This window comes from Thamnophis elegans, chromosome 13, assembly GCF_009769535.1.
Source record: "Thamnophis elegans isolate rThaEle1 chromosome 13, rThaEle1.pri, whole genome shotgun sequence".
NCBI lineage: Eukaryota > Metazoa > Chordata > Lepidosauria > Squamata > Colubridae > Thamnophis > Thamnophis elegans.
Genome location: NC_045553.1, coordinates 35563994 through 35582867, shown reverse-complemented (window position 1 = coordinate 35582867; position 18874 = coordinate 35563994). Strand labels below are relative to the sequence as shown.

Genomic DNA, 18874 nt, shown 5'->3' with positions numbered 1-18874 from the left:
TAACTATTTATTTCAGGTGGGAAATGGTGCATAAAAGCCGAGAAAACAACAGTCCAAAATAAGAAAGGTAAAAGCATTTTTTTTAAATCATATAAATTGTATTTCCTTTGCCACCTATCTAATTCAAATCATGCAAGCATAATTAATATTGACAATACTTTGGTAGTGGCATGCATGCAAGTTATCTTGATCTATTTCTGTTTTCATATCTTTTTTTATATATTACAAACTTTTAGAACGTATTTAAAGCATATAAATGCTTTAGAACTTTTTTCAGCTAATAGAGGATAAACTGATATCATCCTTTCTATCGAGTGATTGCAAGATTTTCACACAATGAAATATTGTTAAAAACCTTTTCAGTATTTTGGAAAGGATAAGTTAAGAGCAAAGAGTTACAAAATTCACACATATAATAGTCACATTAGCATTTTTTACAATTTTCAACATGTTTATGTATGGCAGAAGAAATACAGCAATTGAATAAAGAATACTTTTGGCTGACAGCATATAAAATATTCCACATGCCTGGACAGATTGCCTTGAAAATTACCTTGAAAGTAGAAGGCCTAGAAGACAACCTTTGAATAGATTTGTTCAAAGACAACTGAAATACAATCTGGCTGCTCATTTCATTACAACAATTAACCACTAAATCCACATTCATATAGATATTTGCTTTACAATATTTATAATATACCCCAATCTTAATGGATTCTCTATGTTGGACAAAACAGTTTAGGGTAAGAAACAAAAACATTCCAAAAGGTTTTGCCTCCAGTCACATCTTCAGAATATTTTAATACTCTTATGCCTTATTCTCTCTGAATTACAATACTGCTACAATTCCTTGCAGACAAATTGAGAAGGCAGTGCCCTTTAGGGCATTCAAATCAATAACCTTGGTTTGTAGACCAAAGTATATTAAACTCACAAGAATCAATTTCTTTAAATCAACTTTTGTTTTGAAATAACTTTTGTTTTGAAAGGTCTCTTTTCTTATCTCCACTATCTCAATAATGTCCCCTTAAGTGTAACAACGAGAAATAGTTTTAAAAAAAAATCCTTATGTTGCAAAATTCCCATTTAAGACCTGGGTTAGGATCTGTTATCTAAGGAACATCTTCACTAGTTTGTATCAATTGGATTTTTTAAGTGGATGTAATAAAGTTCTCCATCAGGTCCCTCCCATCAAAGGTAGCTTTAAAAGGCAGGTTTTTCTAGTGAATTTCTGAAATTATAAAATTTATTTTTAATTCCCTTTCTTGATGAGGCTCAACTGGTACTCACCTTAGCATAATTTGAGTGCCTAGTGAAAGTATTAATTTCCTCAGTTTTCATTTCTTACCATTGCCTAGCTTGTATGGTTTTTCATTTTGATTTTATTGTCTCATGTTTTTATTCAGATTGTATATTTTAATGTATTTTATTGCAGACCACCTAGAAGGCAGCTATTGGGCAAATTTGACATTTTAAAATAAATTTGATAAAAATAAACAAACATGGTTCACATTCACACTAACTGCACTTGCAAGTTAGGACTTGAAGTAAGAAATGCACTGGGATTCACATTTCAGCTTTAGATGAGCAATAAATTCAGTTGAATTATAGTGAGAAAATTTAAGTGTTGAATGTCCTGCAAGAACAAACTAAAACAAATTGTACCAGCAGTTTGAGATTTATTTATTTTTATCCTTCCAAGAAGAGAGTTGAGAGTTTGGAAAAGGTCACTTAGACCTTACAGTCCAGCTCCCTACTCAATGAAGGAATGCAAATTAAAACACCCCAGACTGATGACAATCTAATTTCTACTTGAACACATCTAGTGAAAAAGTCCACCCACTATCTCTCAGATAAGAGGTTCCAATGTTGAACTCTTACTCTCAGGAAGTTTTGATCTAGTATTTAATTGGAGTCTGCCTTTCTGTAACTTAAATCCGAGAACAGGTCTTGCCCTCCTCTTACATGACATCCGTTCACATATTTGAACTGTGCTATCATATATCAGTGGCCTTTTCTCAAGGTTAGACCCAAGCATATCCTAAAAACTTTAAATGCATCATCTTGACTGTTCTTTTCTGCACCTATTCAAACTTCCTTCTTAAAATCTGGTGGATTTGGGGATTTGTATACAGTTCCTAGTGGATAGACCAAACCCTATGCTCTCTGAGGCCCAGTAAAGATATAGTTAATATTTTCACAGCAGTATCGAGCTTCTATAGAAAGCAGCTTTATTTGTTAGCATCCAGCACAAGATTAAGGCCAGATTTCACATTCCTCCTCGGGAGCAGAGCAAACATTTTGAATTTTAGAGCTACTGCCAATTTTGTTATTTTTTTTTTAAATATGAAAGTATTCAGGATTTTTCCCTTTGGAGATGAGAAGCAAAAATTGGAAGGTGACCAATGAAGAAAGCACCTTTGGACAAAGGAAGCGGGATTTGTGAATACTTGACATGAAACAGGAAGAGAGCTTATCTCATTCCCATAAAACACACAAATAGTCTACTGTAACAGACTGCTTTGTCCACAATGGAGAACTGTTTTTCTTCAACCTTTTACATTTTAGCTGTAAAATTCAGCCTCAAAACTTCAAACTGAATACAGCCAAAACTAACAATACCAGGATAAAAATGAATGAAAATGCACAAGCAAACATCCTTCCTCCTAAGCGAAGGAAAAGACAACTGGCCTCCCAACACCAACCATGAGCCAAAAGGATTATTTCCTTCAAAATAACTCCTTTAGGCAGCAACTAAAGAGCAATTCTTATAAACTTGATGAACCATTACAAAAAGGATACTGGCAGTTGTTACAATAAAGCGTCATTTGCAAGGACTCACAAATTTAAGTTCAAGCGGTTAGTTTCTACAAGCTTAAGCTTGGTAGCCTAATATTTTTCTGTAGGCAAGATCCCGTGATATGCTGAAATGACGGTGTTGTCCCTAAGTAAAGATATATAGCTTGTTACTGCAATAATTACAGATTGTGTCCATAAAGTCCACCAATCTCCTATTTGTTTCCTTGCAGACATGATACTGTATGTTTGCATCAGATGACATTGCCTAGTTGGGTAACGCAAGCAAATAAGCTCAGAGAGCAACAAGAACTCTACAATTCAACTCTGAGGATTTACAATGGCAGGTCACTGTACTAAGCTAGTCCATCTCTCAATCCTTTAGTTTTTAGAGGACAAAAAAGACAGACCACAGAATAAAAAAGGGATGTACAGCAAAAATGCCATTCAGATCAATCCAATGCTTAATTCCTGACTGAGCTTGAATAACAAGCAAAGGCAACAGAAGTAATTTGAAGTATAGATCAAGATTATAAGTAACACTCTTTTTTAAGCCATACTCTGGAATACTTCCTAGCACAGAGAATATGTTAAAACCAACTACAATATGAATATGATGCAAACACTGTGGTAGATAGGATAATATTATTTTTTTCCCTGCATGATTTCAACTTGGGCTCTAGAACTGCTGTATTAGTTTTCTCTAACCTTGCGTCTTCTATACGTGCAGCTTCCATTAATCTCAACTAGTATGATGACTGATTAGTGGTGTATTTCTAGTTGAAGATGATAAAATATCATGGCAAGGGCATATATGTAGCATGAAACTGAGAAAGCCCAACACAGTCACTGCTTCTGCTCAGAAACTATTCAACTTTTTAACTTTTCTTTGCACGCTGCAACAGCAACTCTGGAATCTGGTGATATAATTTCTTACATCAAGTTTCTGATAGTCTGAATTTCATGTGTTTGGCATCTGCAGCTGCTAACACTTCACGGTAGCACGGTGGACACTGTGATACCTAAATTCCCTTTTCCAGCAACAACGTTACACTTTCAAAATTGTATTTTCTAATTCTGGATTTTACTTGATTTTGTTGCTGTCTACTATGGTTAGTCATAGGCAATAACTATTATGACCACACCCTAGAGCCAATATTTTTACTTTTCAGAAAATAATGTGATACGAGGGAGAAAGAATGTGACACTAGAGCGGAAAATAACACAGAGCAGAAAACAACATTGAGTCGCCACTGAGATTTTCGAAAAGCTAGTGCTGAAACTTTGCCCTTTGTGCAGAGCTGGGCACAGGACCTGTAATCAGATCTTAGTCTCCAAGGTTCCTGCAACAGCCAATTGAGGAAAAGGCAGGGAGCCAGGGCTGTCATCTGTACAAGGAGTATGTTTGGTATGCAGCTGGCCCCATGACTCCCAACAAGCTAGCTCAATGACCTACAGTACACTCTGGACTGTGAGTACAGTAGTAGTAGTTTCCTAAATGACTGCCTTTGATCTACTCTCCAAGACCTGAGATCAAAGCGGCTGCTTAGATTGGGGAACTCCCTGGATCTGGCTGCTGTACAGCTCCAATCTGTTTCCAAACATTGAGTGGTGGTGTGAGTTCATTTGCCGTTTACTGCAAAGTAATTTTAAAAGGCACCTATAACAGCCTGTGTTACGAGGGCAGCAAGCGCTACTCCATTCGATGACTCAGCTTTCTTGGAACTTCTGAATGGAGAATGACAGAGAAGGCAAGACACCTAAAATACCTAAATAGACACAGAAAAACCTACTAATGAAAAGTTCCTACATGTCGTCATTTTCCAGCTGTGTATCTTTACACTCCACCCTACTTTTCTACTTGGCACGCTTGGTCACAAAATGAACTTTCTAATCCATTTTATAAGCAGAGAAACCGCTGCAAACTGGGCTGGTGTTTTTTTTTTTTAAAGAGCTATAAAAAAACATTATTATTTTTTTACTAAGTTCAGAGAACAATATGCAAGGCTGGAGACACATTCTGAAAACATACAAGGAATGGGAAAAGTATAAAAGGGTTGATGTGGGAAGTTGAACAACACCTCTGAATTCAAGAGAGCACCTCTTGTGCTGGAATCCATGTGCAAAATAAAAAGAAGAAGAAGAAGAGGAAAAAAGAGCTGGCAAGTGCGTGAATGGCATATTGAAGCTATAAAAGTTTCAAAATGGTTACATTCCAGAGAGATTAGAACAAGCCCCAGTTGCTTGTTACCTTCCTTTTCTTCCTCCTCTCAGCAACTGGGAGAATGAAAAGGATTTTAACTATTTCTCTCCCACATGCTGTTGTGCCACACACACAGTACAATGCATCCTGCTGTCTGCAAATTAACCTGCCATTTGCCAAACAGCTTCTCCTCAGCTGGGGATTAAGATTCACCAATTCATACAATTCACTGGGTCTGCAAACCTAAACCTGAACAATGGGGTATAGACAACAGGCCCTGACTTGCCAACATCTGCTATAGTCATTTCAGGAACAGGTCTTTACTCTGGGAGAAGCCTGTAGTAAACTAAGAGGAGGAAGGAAAAGAAAAAGAGAGTTGCTATAGCCAATTAGGAATGTTTTTAAAGGCCAGATTTCCTGCATTTCAACAACGAACGGCAAGGTTCACTTTGCTTTACAAGTATTTAATACACTGTGTGGGGTTAAATGCTCATAAAAATCTTCAGCTCACATACCACAGCGTATTAAAACTTTAAAACTGCTACCAGTTGCAAATAAGGAGTGATCGGCTTCACCAGACCTCATCGCACATTAAAGCACGTATTAAAGAAATATTCAAATTATGGAGTCTCATGGCCATAATCTGCCTAATTTTAAACAACTGAATTTGGACTGAAGTTGAAACATGTGGAGGGAGAAACTGAAGGAGGATATTACAAGCAATATATGAACTTGAAACCCCCCCATCACAAGATCCAGGATTTAATCTGCAGATAGAAGTAGTTAAAACCAAATGGATTAAGAGACTGTTCCAAAGAATTTGGAATTAATTCACTCTTCATAATCTACTGTAATACTATTTCAAAATAATCCATTATACTGATTAGAAGTCTCTGTAGCTAGCTCAGAAAAAGTAATCCTATTTGTTGATTTTGAGGAGCATTTTGCTGTAGGAAATAAGATTATTTATACAATTCAATGTCAATTTGCCGTGGAGAATATTTTTAACTACGATATATGCAAATATTATTTCAATTATATGTTAATATAATATAATATTCAATATTGGAATTCTTTGGGGACAAAAGACATAATGGCAAGATGTAAATTTACTTTTTTTGCTGAAAATATATTAAGAAATAGACACTTTTTAAAAACTGACACATTTGTCTAAAAGATTTGGACAGTTAATTTAAATACAGCCACGTGGATTAGTTTTAAATCCACAGGAAGAAAGAACAAATGGTTAAAAATATATATTCAATTACATGTAAGCATTCTTGAACTGAAAATGTAATCTGGATTATTCCTCCTCTAAAACATAATTGTCTTCCTAAAACCATAATAAACTCTTAGTAAGGAAGGATCAATAAGCATTGAGAAAGTCACAATTTAATATCTTTGGATATGCATATTGATTTTAAAAACGAGATTATGACCATTATTTTTGGTGTTATTTATCCAAATATTGCAAGATTTCATACGTTAATAACAAAACATAGTATCAAAGTAGCAAGATTCCAACACAAACCATTATGCTGTCTGTCCACTGATGCATTAGAACACTATATATAAACTACCAATTAGTAAATAGCTTAAAAATCCTTTTTCACTTTGGATAAAAAAATTAAAAAAGTATATTTTAAAAACTTGTATACCAAATAAACCTAAAACTATATTTTTTGAAAACTAGATATAATTTACAGCAAATCTGTGCATTAGTAAGATATTTAAAATCTGAAAAATTACATGAAAACAACTTAAAATCTGGATTCTCACTTTTGGATACCATTAATTATAACACACAAGTTGAAAATAAAAGGATCCTGAGAAGCACAGCCATTTGATAGAAACGTGTAACGAAGAACAGAGGAAAAACAATTTGTGTGGTTTTATAGAAACTATGAAGAAAAAGCAAAATCATATCACTTTTACAAACAATCTAGATATTAAATATACAAGAATTAAATATGCTTCAGTTAAAATGTACTTGAAAACTATAACCTAGAGGCACTTGAAATAATCTTGATAAAAATATAAATAATACTTAATACCTTTCAAATGATTTATATGCAATAGAAATGCTGAAGGCATGATCTTGAGGTGTGACCTATAACCTAGAGGCACTTGAAATAATCTTGATAAAAATATAAATAATACTTAATACCTTTCAAATGATTTATATGTAATAGAAATGCTGAAGGCATGTTCTTGAGGTGTGACCTTACAGTCCATTCTTGAAGATCAAGTAATTAAAATTAGAAAGATTTCAGATGTGTGGTGACTTTACCTGAGAATATGTAATTATTATAAACAGAAAAAAGTAAATTCACTCAGCAGGGATAGCAGTGGATAAAGATGAGATATATGACCTACCGTATCTACTGTGACCCCCGAAATAAACACTTGGCATTATTTTCGGGGAGGTCTTATTATTTTTGAAGTGCAGGCAGTGGCGAGCAAGATCACCTGATGGCTGCTGCTGTATTGCAATATTTTCAGGGGACATCTTATTTTAGTGCATGCACTCAAAAGCCAGATTGGGCTTATTCTCTGGGAAGGTCTTTATCTATCTATCTATCTATCTATCTATCTATCTATCTATCTATCTATCTATCTATCTATCTATCTATCTATCTATCTACCTACCTACCTACCTACCTACCTACCTACCTACCTACCTACCTACCTAATCCACACCATTCATGTAGGAATTTTCCATAAAGTTAAATTTCAGACAGTATGTACTCTTGCAAGTTTTGTGTGTGAAAAAATATAAGTTAGAGTCTAAAAGCAAACCAAAAAATTACCAGGCTAAATAAAATGGATACTTTCAAAAGCATGTTCTACTATAATTTGTTAAAAAAGCTATTATTCTGAATCAGATCTGTAAAAACCATTATAGCTGGATTCACACATTATGGCTTAAGTAGAAGTATGAATCTCTCAAAAGAAAAACACCATTTTATAATAAAAATTGTATTATTTTCCAAAACAAATATAATTTTCTATGAATTTGTGTCATCAAGTAAGCAGAATAGCTTTGGGGATTGAACAATTAGTCTAAAACATGCTGCCCCAAATGTTATTTCATTACCCCTCAGATTCAAACAGAATTTACCTATTAATTCCTGGACCACCAGCTTTTCATCCCTAATGAAATTCAATGATTAAATAAATATTTGGAAGGCATGTAAAGACAAAACTGCCTCCAAATCAAATTCAGCAGAATGTGTTTAGTCGCCATTTGTTTGTTGATATAACAAGAGAAATCACAGCTCTGCATCTTAATAGCTGTAGGAATTCTAGCAAGGCCCTCTGTTTAGGAATTGTTTAACCCTAGGAATTAAATGTTTTGGATCTGTAAATTCCAAAAGCAGAGCAACAAAAGAAAAATGTTTCCAAATTGGGTTATGTCTATGATATTGCAAGATTCCAAGTCAACAACCAGAATCACTTACATTCCTTCAATGGCAAAAACAGATGAAATCCCTGAATAACTGAATCTTTCATATTTAGTCTTCCGACATTTAAGACAATCTTATTTTTATGGCATAATTCGTATGTAATCTTTGAAATCTTACTTGTTGGTTTTGATTCTTTATTGTTTTTGTTACAATATATGAGCCCAGCTAGAGTTTCAAAAACTTTTCAAGTATTCTCATGCTAATTCAAAGTGAAACATAATTTTTTTAACATATTTAATGCGATTTTGGACGTTTCTGAAAAATCTGTTCTGTGTTTTGAACATTGACAGGTTTAGAGAAATACCAAGAGCTTAGGACAGAGATTCAAAAAGATGTTAAAGCTGGAAAGGGCTGAACAAGCTAGTGTTATGATTGTACTTCCTCTGAAAAGGCAACGGGGCCTCTCAGCCCCATGGGAAAGAGGAAGAGGCAAAACACTGAAACTGCAAATCCTGGCATATGAGGTTGAACAGCATGGTGGCAACAAGTGGGTCAAAGATCACCCAGCCAGCCTGATCTGGTTTCCATGGATATGTAGCCTATTCATACAGTGCACAGAGGGCTCTTCACAGCCACTTTACACACAACTGAATGACTACTCAAACCTCTGCAGGGCCGACCTTGGAAGGAGAGGCACATTAGATGGGAAAAGTTTAATGGAGTCATTTAAAACCGACAAGCAGCAGAACAGGTCCTGGAGAACTTTACAGATATTGTCAAAACTGCCTAATCACAACATCAAGTTGTAATGCCAGAATAACAGAGGTTCTCCCATCCTTTCAATTGCCCCTTTCTGCTCTCCAGTAATCTCCTTAATCTTTCAAATCTAACCAATATTATTCCTCCAGTCCACTTTCCAATTTTTGATTGGCTGGCAAGCAGCATAGTCCTCTCTCCTTGAGAAATCTGCTGGACATAAATGACCCTGATTAGTGGGGACAAAGGCACACCATGAATTTTAGCTGATAACAAGGGAGTTATCAGGGGGCTTGGTGATACTCATTGGCAATCAAACTGCCAGCACCAGAACCGGGCAAGTCTCTCTTTCAAGCCAGAGCAAGAAGTCAAATTGAAACAGATTCAAAGCTAGATACAATGTTATTTTAAACTTAGCTAATATAATGAAATCTAGAAATATTCTGAGAAGGTATAGCGGTTATAGCATCAGGCTAGAAACCGGGAAGCTAATTCTGCCATGGGCATGCAGGGTGACGTTGGGTCAACAACTTTCTTTTGACCCTAAGAAAGAGGCAATGTCCAGAAACTTCTGAAGGTCTTGTCAAGAGAACTGTGTGGATTGCCAAGAGTAAATTATAATTTGTAGGCACTAGGAATGAAGAATTTTAAAAATGCACCTAGTTTTGGTGAAATCAATGATAAATTATGTCTACTGAAGATGACTAAGGAAATAATAAAATATAAAGAAAACAAAGAATTAGCTCAGGAATTCTGGGAATTGAAGTCCACAGGTCATAAGCCCCCCCGCCGCCGCCGTCTCCCCCCCCCCCCCCCCCAAGCAGGACAACAATTAATAACATGTTGTTTTTTTCTGGGCATGGTGGAAGCAGCATTCTGTTCCCTCTAACCTTGAGCTCTGCTTTTTATTGAGCGTGTAAGGAAGAGAGTGAAATTTACACTCTCTGATAAGTTGAACTGGAATGCTAACAGCTTCTAATAGTCCCACACACAACAAGAAAAAACAGAACCAACTCCGGCTCTTCAAAACATCTAGTTTTTCAAATGGACCAATTACTTTTGGGTAAAACTTGACTGTATGAATTCTATAAATTGAAGCAATTAAATATTTCTCCCTCTCTGCATTCATGTGTATCTGTTTTTGAGGGATGTTTAAAGAAGTTCTCTCTCAAGTTAACATAGTTATGCAATTTCACAGCTACAAGAAGGGGACCTTGCTTCATTCATGGGAAAGATGGTCAACATTTGGGGACAACATTAGGCAAATAAGCAAAACCCACACGGCTCCTTAATCCATTGAGGAATTTACTCATTATATATATATTTGGTATAGCAGTTTCCTGAATTGAAAGCTCCTGACATCATCTTCCTAACACACTATTTATATTGCAGCCACTGTATCACCTGGACCTATTATCTTGATTGTTGCCTTAAAAAACCGTCCTGCACTAAAAAACAAAAAATTAATGTCTAATGTCAACAATGTTCTTTCTCATACATACAACATTCTGCTACAGTAAGTATTTTTGGAGCCAGGTCACACCACTGACCCTATAGAGTGGCAGGAGGCCTTGTAAGCAATATACAGAGTGAATTGTAATGATTATGTATCATTTACTGGAATTGGTGTAGTTTTTAAAAAAAAATAAATGAAACATCCAATATGTGCTAAGATAAAATTATTACACAGCTTGAAAATAAACAACAATCCAAAAGACTGAATATATTCCCACCACCCTCTATATTTCCAAAATTACAAAATCTCAGCAATAATGCTTTACATAAGGAACAACTGCCGTATATCACCTTCACACAGCAGAGCCAATGAAGTCAACTAATTAACATAGTCAATAGTATCCCACTGTCTTACAACACAACCATCAGGCAAGAGGTTGTCAGAATACTCCCACACTATCAGTCCCACTGGTTGTCTGACCTGGTAACCTAAATTCCACATTCTTATTTACTGCCTTGGGACTGCACAACTGAGAGGAAACATAGCTTGGTTTCTGCTATTGGCCATTACAAGTTATAGCTACTAACTGCCAAAAGTATCCTAGGAAGAGGAAGATAGAATAGGAAGATGAATGGACTTTGAAGGAACTGCTGTGGGAAATTTATTTCTCCCATTTGAATTTTTGTTGCTATTTCCCCCATCAGAAATATGAGTCACTCTGGGAATGCAGACTTCATTAAGTGTGCATGTATTAATTCTGAGAGCAGATATTCTTACAGCCTATAGTAAATGCCCTTAAGTTATTTTTTTATCAAAAGATGAGACATCCAATATATGCATAAAGTATATAGTTACTGTCTTCATTTCATTCTTTCAGTAATGAACATTTAACAGTCTTTCAATAATCTTTTAATTTGGCATCCTGTATGATGGTTTGGCCAAGAAACTCCCTGTACTCAGTAATAACTGACAAAGCTTTTAAATCGTGGGTTGGCAAGCCTTTTCACTCCTATGATTGTACAAACTGCCTGAGAAACCCAGAGAAGTGCACATACCTACATTTTATTCATCACAATAAAATATATATGTATACTCTCATACAGACAGACCACTTTCACTTACTACCCAGATCAAGTCCGCTGAAACAGTTTGTTGCTTATTAATTTCTTGCCAGGGGAAACAGGCAGGTTTTCTGGGAGGGAAATAGAATTCTCCCACTCCCCAAAATCCAACTCCCAGCATTATGTTCAAGAATATTGGCTTTTTCACTGAGCCAGAAACAAGTGATCTGCAGTAGGGACACCACTATGGAGCAGAAAGGTGGAGAGGAAGACAGTATAAAAATAGCAAGAAAAAAGTGAACGGGACCCTACAGTTTCAAATGCCACCCTTTTTATAATATCCAACCAGAAAATTGCCCACGTTTGCTATAAAGGTTCAATAGGAACCAATACAGGGAGTAACAGAGAAAGTTGTTTGAAGATGACATCTAAAACAGATATACAATAGAAATACTTCTAATAATAACATTGGAGGATTTCATGCATACACATTGGAAACAAAAAAACATATAAGATGGAAGTAAACAGATTTAAAACATTAACTAGATGGTGGGATGAAAAGGTAACTTGTCCAAACTCTTTACAACTTGTATTTAGTGCCAAAGGGTAGTACTTCAATCTGGCTAATGGGTTGAGAAGAAGAGGGATAGTTAGTTTTTATTTTACTCTCATGAGCCTATCTTTCTCTTAAGAAGCAAAAACAGCATATGAAAAAAATTTCTGTTCCAAGCTGGTACATGTTTTATCATTTTACCAAAGGGCATCTATTTTCATTTTTATTGTTAAACACTATACATTCTAAACAGTCTGAAAGAAGTCAACTTGTCACAAGCTACCTATTTTTAAAATCTTTGAAACAGACTGAGCCTGAATGATGCATTTTTAAAAAAAATATTAGGACAAGCAGCTATTGCAGAACAGAATGTTCAAGTACTGCACAACAGTACTTTCTCAGATATTGCACCTATGTTTACATGGAAAGAATTAATCATCTACAGTATTAAAAAAAACTTGACCCACTGATTCTAAAGCAGGCCATTGCATTTTTTTTTGCCAATTAAGAAGAGCCCATCACAACAATATGGAGGCCCAATGGCTTGCATGTACAGCATATAATTAGTCACTCACATCAAATCTTTCATCCCTTTTTAGGCCTCAAACCATAACCTGCCCACAAAAGGTTGGCCTCTGGTGTTTCTGAATATCAGATTCCTTCAATTGCACTTGGTGGTTTACTGCCTGAACAAATTACATTAACAATGCAGAGAAATGTATACACTGTCTTAAATACAGGATTGAGCTGGGACCAAAACAAAGGCAACAGTATCCTAGCAACAAGCCTCAGCCTGCTCCCCACCAACTGGGTTTCTGGACCCTGCCATGAATTGGGAACCACTGAGTTCCACTCCTTGCTGCAAACAATTAAGGACCGAAAAGTCCCAATTACAACTGGGATTTACAGCCAAAGAAACATTCTATAAATCATTGCCCCAACCCCCTATTCCTTCTCAAACCAAATAATCTCATCCAGATGTTTAGTTACAGCTGTCTAAATGTGTGGTATATTGTTAATCAGCAAGACTGATTTTCTCTGTAAAATGTCAAGGACTAAAGTGCTGGAGCTTCATATACTGAGACAAGACTTTCTAAACCTGAAGTCATCAACTACAACATGTGGTGGTGATTGAATCCTTATCAAGGACAGAAAAGGAACTTGGTTGTGTTTCCTGTTTTCAAGTAGCAGATGCAGTCTCTTCAAAAGCCATTCCTTCTTCCAACTCCTTATCTTAAATCATTTTTGTTAGGAATTCATATGGTCAGGTTTCCAAGTCCTTTGGAGGACCATGAACATCCTGCCCCACATTTGAAATGTTACTGCCTCTGCAAAGCCGTTCAAACAATCTTATCTCGTCTGACTTCTGTATACGAATTATGGTTTTGGGCTGTGTTTTTGGAGATTGTTTTGATGGGTGGGTTTTGAGAGGGAACTGTTTTTATATATTCAAATTTTTATGGATGATTGATGTTTTTATGGTTTTGCTGCATCTTTATTATTGTAGCCTTCCTAGAATCTTGGGATTGGACAGTATATAGTCCATTCTCACACACATGACTCTGGACCAGTCACTGTCTCTACTGAACAGTGTTACTGGGTGGTAAAAGAAAAGGGAGGGGGCTCCATGGATACCACCACCCTGAGCTTAAGGTGTAATAGAACTCACACACAGGGAACGGATTTGGAAGCTTCTCATAGTGATTGGTGTTATACAGATTAATGGCTTCCCCCATTAATTGCTTAATGATTCACTTAACTGCAGTGATTCGCTTAACAACTATGGCGAAAATGGTTGCAAAATGGGGGGGAAATCACTTAATACTTGCCTTGCTTAGCAATGGAAATTTCTGGCTCAATTGTGGTTGTAAGTCAAGGACTACCTGTACTAATTCATATTATAATCCATTAGGATTTGCCTTTATGCATAAAACCAGACTTTGATTTTTATTTGTAAAAAAAATAAGCAGTCGCCTCTATCAAACCCATCTAGTCTTAGCAGTCTGTTTTTACAGTGGCCAGCCAGCTGCACGAAAAGGCAAATAAAATGCCAGTATTGGCCTTCACAGGAAGTCACACTGCTATCACTTATTTCAGTTTCTGTGACCTGCCCCAATCTTCAGACATTAAGCAGTATCAGTATAAAACGGAAGACTCAATAAACATTCCTTACCTACTCCCAAGGCAGGCAGAGAAACAGGGGGTTCTGATGGCTCTATAAAATGCTGTTATGGAAACACTACAATTATGGCTTACTCATCAAGCCACCACTAAACTAAGGCTTAGTGTGACACAAAATGCTGAGTAATTGAAGATTATGGGATGAACAGGGAATAGAGACAAGGAGATCATGGCATCCTATTGATATATAACCAATCTTACCAGCAGTAGCAATCACAGGAAGGATTAATTCAGTTTTTTCCTGTTAGAGAGAGCCAAGAGTAACCAGCTGTAGATTACCTTCATTTTTTGGCTCATTCAGATACCTCCATCCTCCATGTACAGTATTTATGAATAGAATCTAAAAGATGATAATGATGGTCAGAGCAACCATTTTCCAATGAAGATGGAACAGGCAATGGGTTTAGAAAATGAACAAGTCTACATAAGAAAAAGAAAAAAATACCAAATGAGAATAATTGCTCTTGGCTGTAAATGTTGCCTACTTTAAAAACAGGCATAATCTGAACCTGAACTCAAAACTATTTCTTTAGCCACTAGGATCTTCCTTCCCCACAATCCACAGCAAACAATGAATTCCTTTAAGAACCTAGGCCAAGCCTTTTTTCCAATGTCTTTTGACAAAACTGTATGAGGGACTTCTACACCTGAGTGAAGAGCCAAAATCAAGAGTGAAAAGGAGTGGAGGGGGGGGAATCCAAGTGTACCAGTACAATTCTGTTCTTCTTCCTTGGAGATAGTGTAAATAAAAACACTATAAAAATGTAAAACAAGTTTTACAAACTTAAGTTTTCAAAATGTAACCAAAACTTGAGAAACATGATGCCAATTAACAAGGTAACAATGAACAGCCAAATTAGTTATTCTGTCATATTAATAGGACATAGACACAATCCTAAAATATAAATGCCTTTCCCTTGACCACTTTAAAAAAGGAAAAGAGGCCCTGGGCTATACATTTCCTGGAGTCTATGTGGAAGCAGTTTGCCAATGATTTTTGAGAAGTTTTTTGGCATTGCTATTTAGCTTAGAGACATGAAATTCTCAGGTCCCCCTCCCCCTTTGAAATAATCTGGCCCAACACTGTAGTATTTGCATCAGCCAAAATCAGCCAGGTGCTGCCACCTGCTGAAGCACTATATATGGCAAGGCATCAACCCCAAAGGTATAATTAAAAATAAATCACACCAAACAATGCCTAGAAATATATTCCATTATACTGTATACTTAGGTTTAAAAAATGGTATTTAATGCATATGTAAAAGCAAAAGTTAACTCTCGAGCAACCATTGATACTGACAATTACTGTATGCTAACTTTTTGTAGCCACAAAAATCAAGCAAGATGTAACTTTAAATGCATTTTTAGTTTGACCTGCAGGAAGCTTTCTCAAAATGCAAATTGCTTCCACTGGCAATTGACAGGGATAATATAGGCACCAAGATGTAACGTAATTCTTTCCTGCTGCAATTGTAAGATGCACAGGAACATATACACTAATGCACTAATTTCAGAGAAATCCCCTATCAATACCATGGGAATTTCTTGGCTAAGCAAGTTTAGGGATTTCCTTTAGCATTGGGGGGAGGGGGGGAGAGGGGAGGGGGAAGGTCTGCATTCCTTCTCCATGTCACCATTATTGCCACTTACCCTACATATAAGACCTTGACTTACTGACATTCCTTTAGTGACTGTTTAAATTTACAAGGACATTGAAAAAAGTGTTCCTCACCCTTATGACTGATGTGGTATCCCCATGATCATGTGATGAAAATTTGGGCACTTGACAAGCAAAGTTAGTGGCAGATTTATTTAATAACTGCTTGATTCACATAACCACAGTAAAAAAAAAACCAACTTGTAAAATCGGGCATAATTCAGTGGGTACAAAGCATGCAAATGTTTGCTTATCTTCCCACATTTTTAGCATGTAACTTTCATGTCTTCTATATTACCCTGTTTCCCTGAAAATAAGACCTGTTCTGGTGTTTTTTGGGGTCCAAAGGCACATTGGCCCTTATTTTGAGAAAAACGTGGTATCAGAGTGATCAGCCGGGCCGGGCGCCTCACCTCCTGGTGCAGACACAAGAGGTGGCGAGGATCCGGGAGCCGACAATGTCCGGCAGCAGGCGCAACCCACCAGCCCTTTGAACGGATCACTCTGGGGCTGCGCAGCCTGCAAAGCATAGTCCAAGTGCTGTGACCACGGGGCTGGTCCTCCAAACAGCAGGCAGAGGAACAGGAGGGGCATGCAATCCGGTCTGTGCTGGGCCCATATCTGGCCACCGGGGTCAGGGAGGCACCCCTTACAGTGGGTGATGTAGTGAGGTGGGTGGGCCTCTTTGTACGTTACCAGGTTCCCCTTTTGAGGGTGGACGCAGGCCGTGGCACTGCAGGCATAGCATGTGGGCAAGGCAGCTTTCCATGGGTGCGCACCCCCCCTACCCCTGCCACAGAGGTGGCCTTCTCCGGAACATCCAGCCAGCTCATGGAGTGGCATAGCTCCTACCTTCTCCAGAGCGGTATTGCTTTGAAATCTGCAGCGACACCCAGTAGCCTCCAGGCACCCCTCAGGGTCTGCATAGAAGCCTACAAAGAAACTGCCCTGATCAATTTGCTTCCTGGAGTTGTGGGTGCACCATCGCTGGAGGTTTTCAAGAAAACATTTGAGCGAGGTAGTGGTGGTTTAGAAGATGTCCAAGATCCCTTCCAGTTCTTTTTTGCATTCGAACATTTAAATTTGAAGCTCCCTTCCGGTGCACAGAGCCCTCCTTGTGAAGCCCCCTCTATCCTGGCACACCCACTTCCCTCTGAGCCCCTTCGCCATCATGCAAACCGTGCGGCAAAGTCCAGTGAGCTGTGCCACATCCTTCAGGCCACCAGGAGTGATGCTTCCTTGGCCGAGAGGATGCTCTGCGCTTTCTGGGTTTGGGGAAGCGCAAGTGAGTCCGAGCACTGCGACTGCTGGGCTGGCCCTTCAAGCAGAAGGCACGCACCCACTCCATCTTTGCTTGCCCACAGCCATGACAGGGCAGGCGGCTGTGCAGTGCATCTGGGCCGCACCACGCTCTCCACATTTTGTGCTGGCCATGCCCACCTTGCCCTCCAGGTTGACAATCTTAACTGGGGCTTATTTTGGAGATAGGTATATTAAGGTAAATGTTCCCCTTGCACATATGAGCTAGTCATTCCTGACTCTAAGGGGTAGTGCTCATCTCCATTTCAAAGCCGAAGAGCTGAAGACATCTCCATGGTCATGTGGCCGGCATGACTAAACGCAAAAGGCACACGGAACGCTGTTACTTTCCCACCAAAGGTGGTCCCTGTTTTTCTACTTGCATTTTATATGTGCTTTCGAACTGCTAGGTTGGCAGAAGCTGGGATAAGTAACGGGAGCTTACTCCGTTATGCGGCGCTAGGGATTCGAATCACTGAACTGCCAACCTTTTGACTGACAAGCTCAGCGCCTTAGCCACTGCAGCCCTGTAGGGCTTATATTAGGCGCACCCTAAAAATCATGCTAGTGCTTATTTTCTGGTTGGGTCTTATTTTCAGGGAAACACAGTAGCTTTTCTATCCCCTAGTTTGTTTGCCTTTTTGAGGCAGGGATGAAAAATGATGTGCACTGGAGCTGAAGGCTGGCATGCCAGCAAGTATGGCTCTGCGTGCCCCCTTTCACTATTACGGATATAGAACATAACTAAAAATTCTAAATAGTAAAATCTGTTGCTTAAATAAAAGAAAATGTGATACACTCTAAGAGTACAAAACTTCAATAGTGATGGTAAAATATTGATATATATTTCTAGAACTGACCCATTACATATTTTATGCTATTTATTCCTATTTACTGATTATGCTGCTTATTCTAGCATGTAACATGGTAGCTTCTGTTTTTACTGAACATAGACAGTGTAAGTAATAGGGTTTGAATTCAAAACTACTTTTGCTGAAGCAAGGATTTCCAGGTACAGATCCACAGTTTTGCTGCCTCAAATCCTGGAATTGAAAACTGGAATATCCCCAAAGTCAATTGTGCTCAGCAAATGTATCTCTAGGAAAAGAATGGGAAATGTATGGATGTGCAGCTTAGACTGAGCATATACCAAGCACAGGTAACAAAAAGAGTAAGAACATTTAAGGTGAAGAGATTAAATGTATTGTATGACTTCCATCAAGCAAAAATCCTCTTCTATATATAGAAAGCCTACAACATACCAAAGAGAGATCGGGTATGAGAAATGTGGCACCATTCAACATCAGCTCTTACATCTACACATTATTTAAAACTTTTCTTTCAGACCTGCTGAACACCCACTGGAATTTAAATAGCTCACAAAACAAAGCAAGTATGTAGGCAAGTGAAAAGTATTGGGGCTTGGCCGTCAAAAGGCTGTTCAGAATTAGGAGCATGTCACCTCAGTTAAGGGAGCTTTCCAAATCTTGATATAAATACTCAAC

At 37.7% G+C, this 18874-nt stretch overlaps 1 protein-coding gene across 1 annotated transcript in view; it reads right to left on the bottom strand.

The window, feature by feature from the left end:
* TCF7L1 (transcription factor 7 like 1) overlaps window positions 1–18874 on the bottom strand; it is a 53831-nt gene that overhangs the window by 14244 nt on the left and 20713 nt on the right. The gene's annotated exons all lie outside the window — the stretch shown is intronic.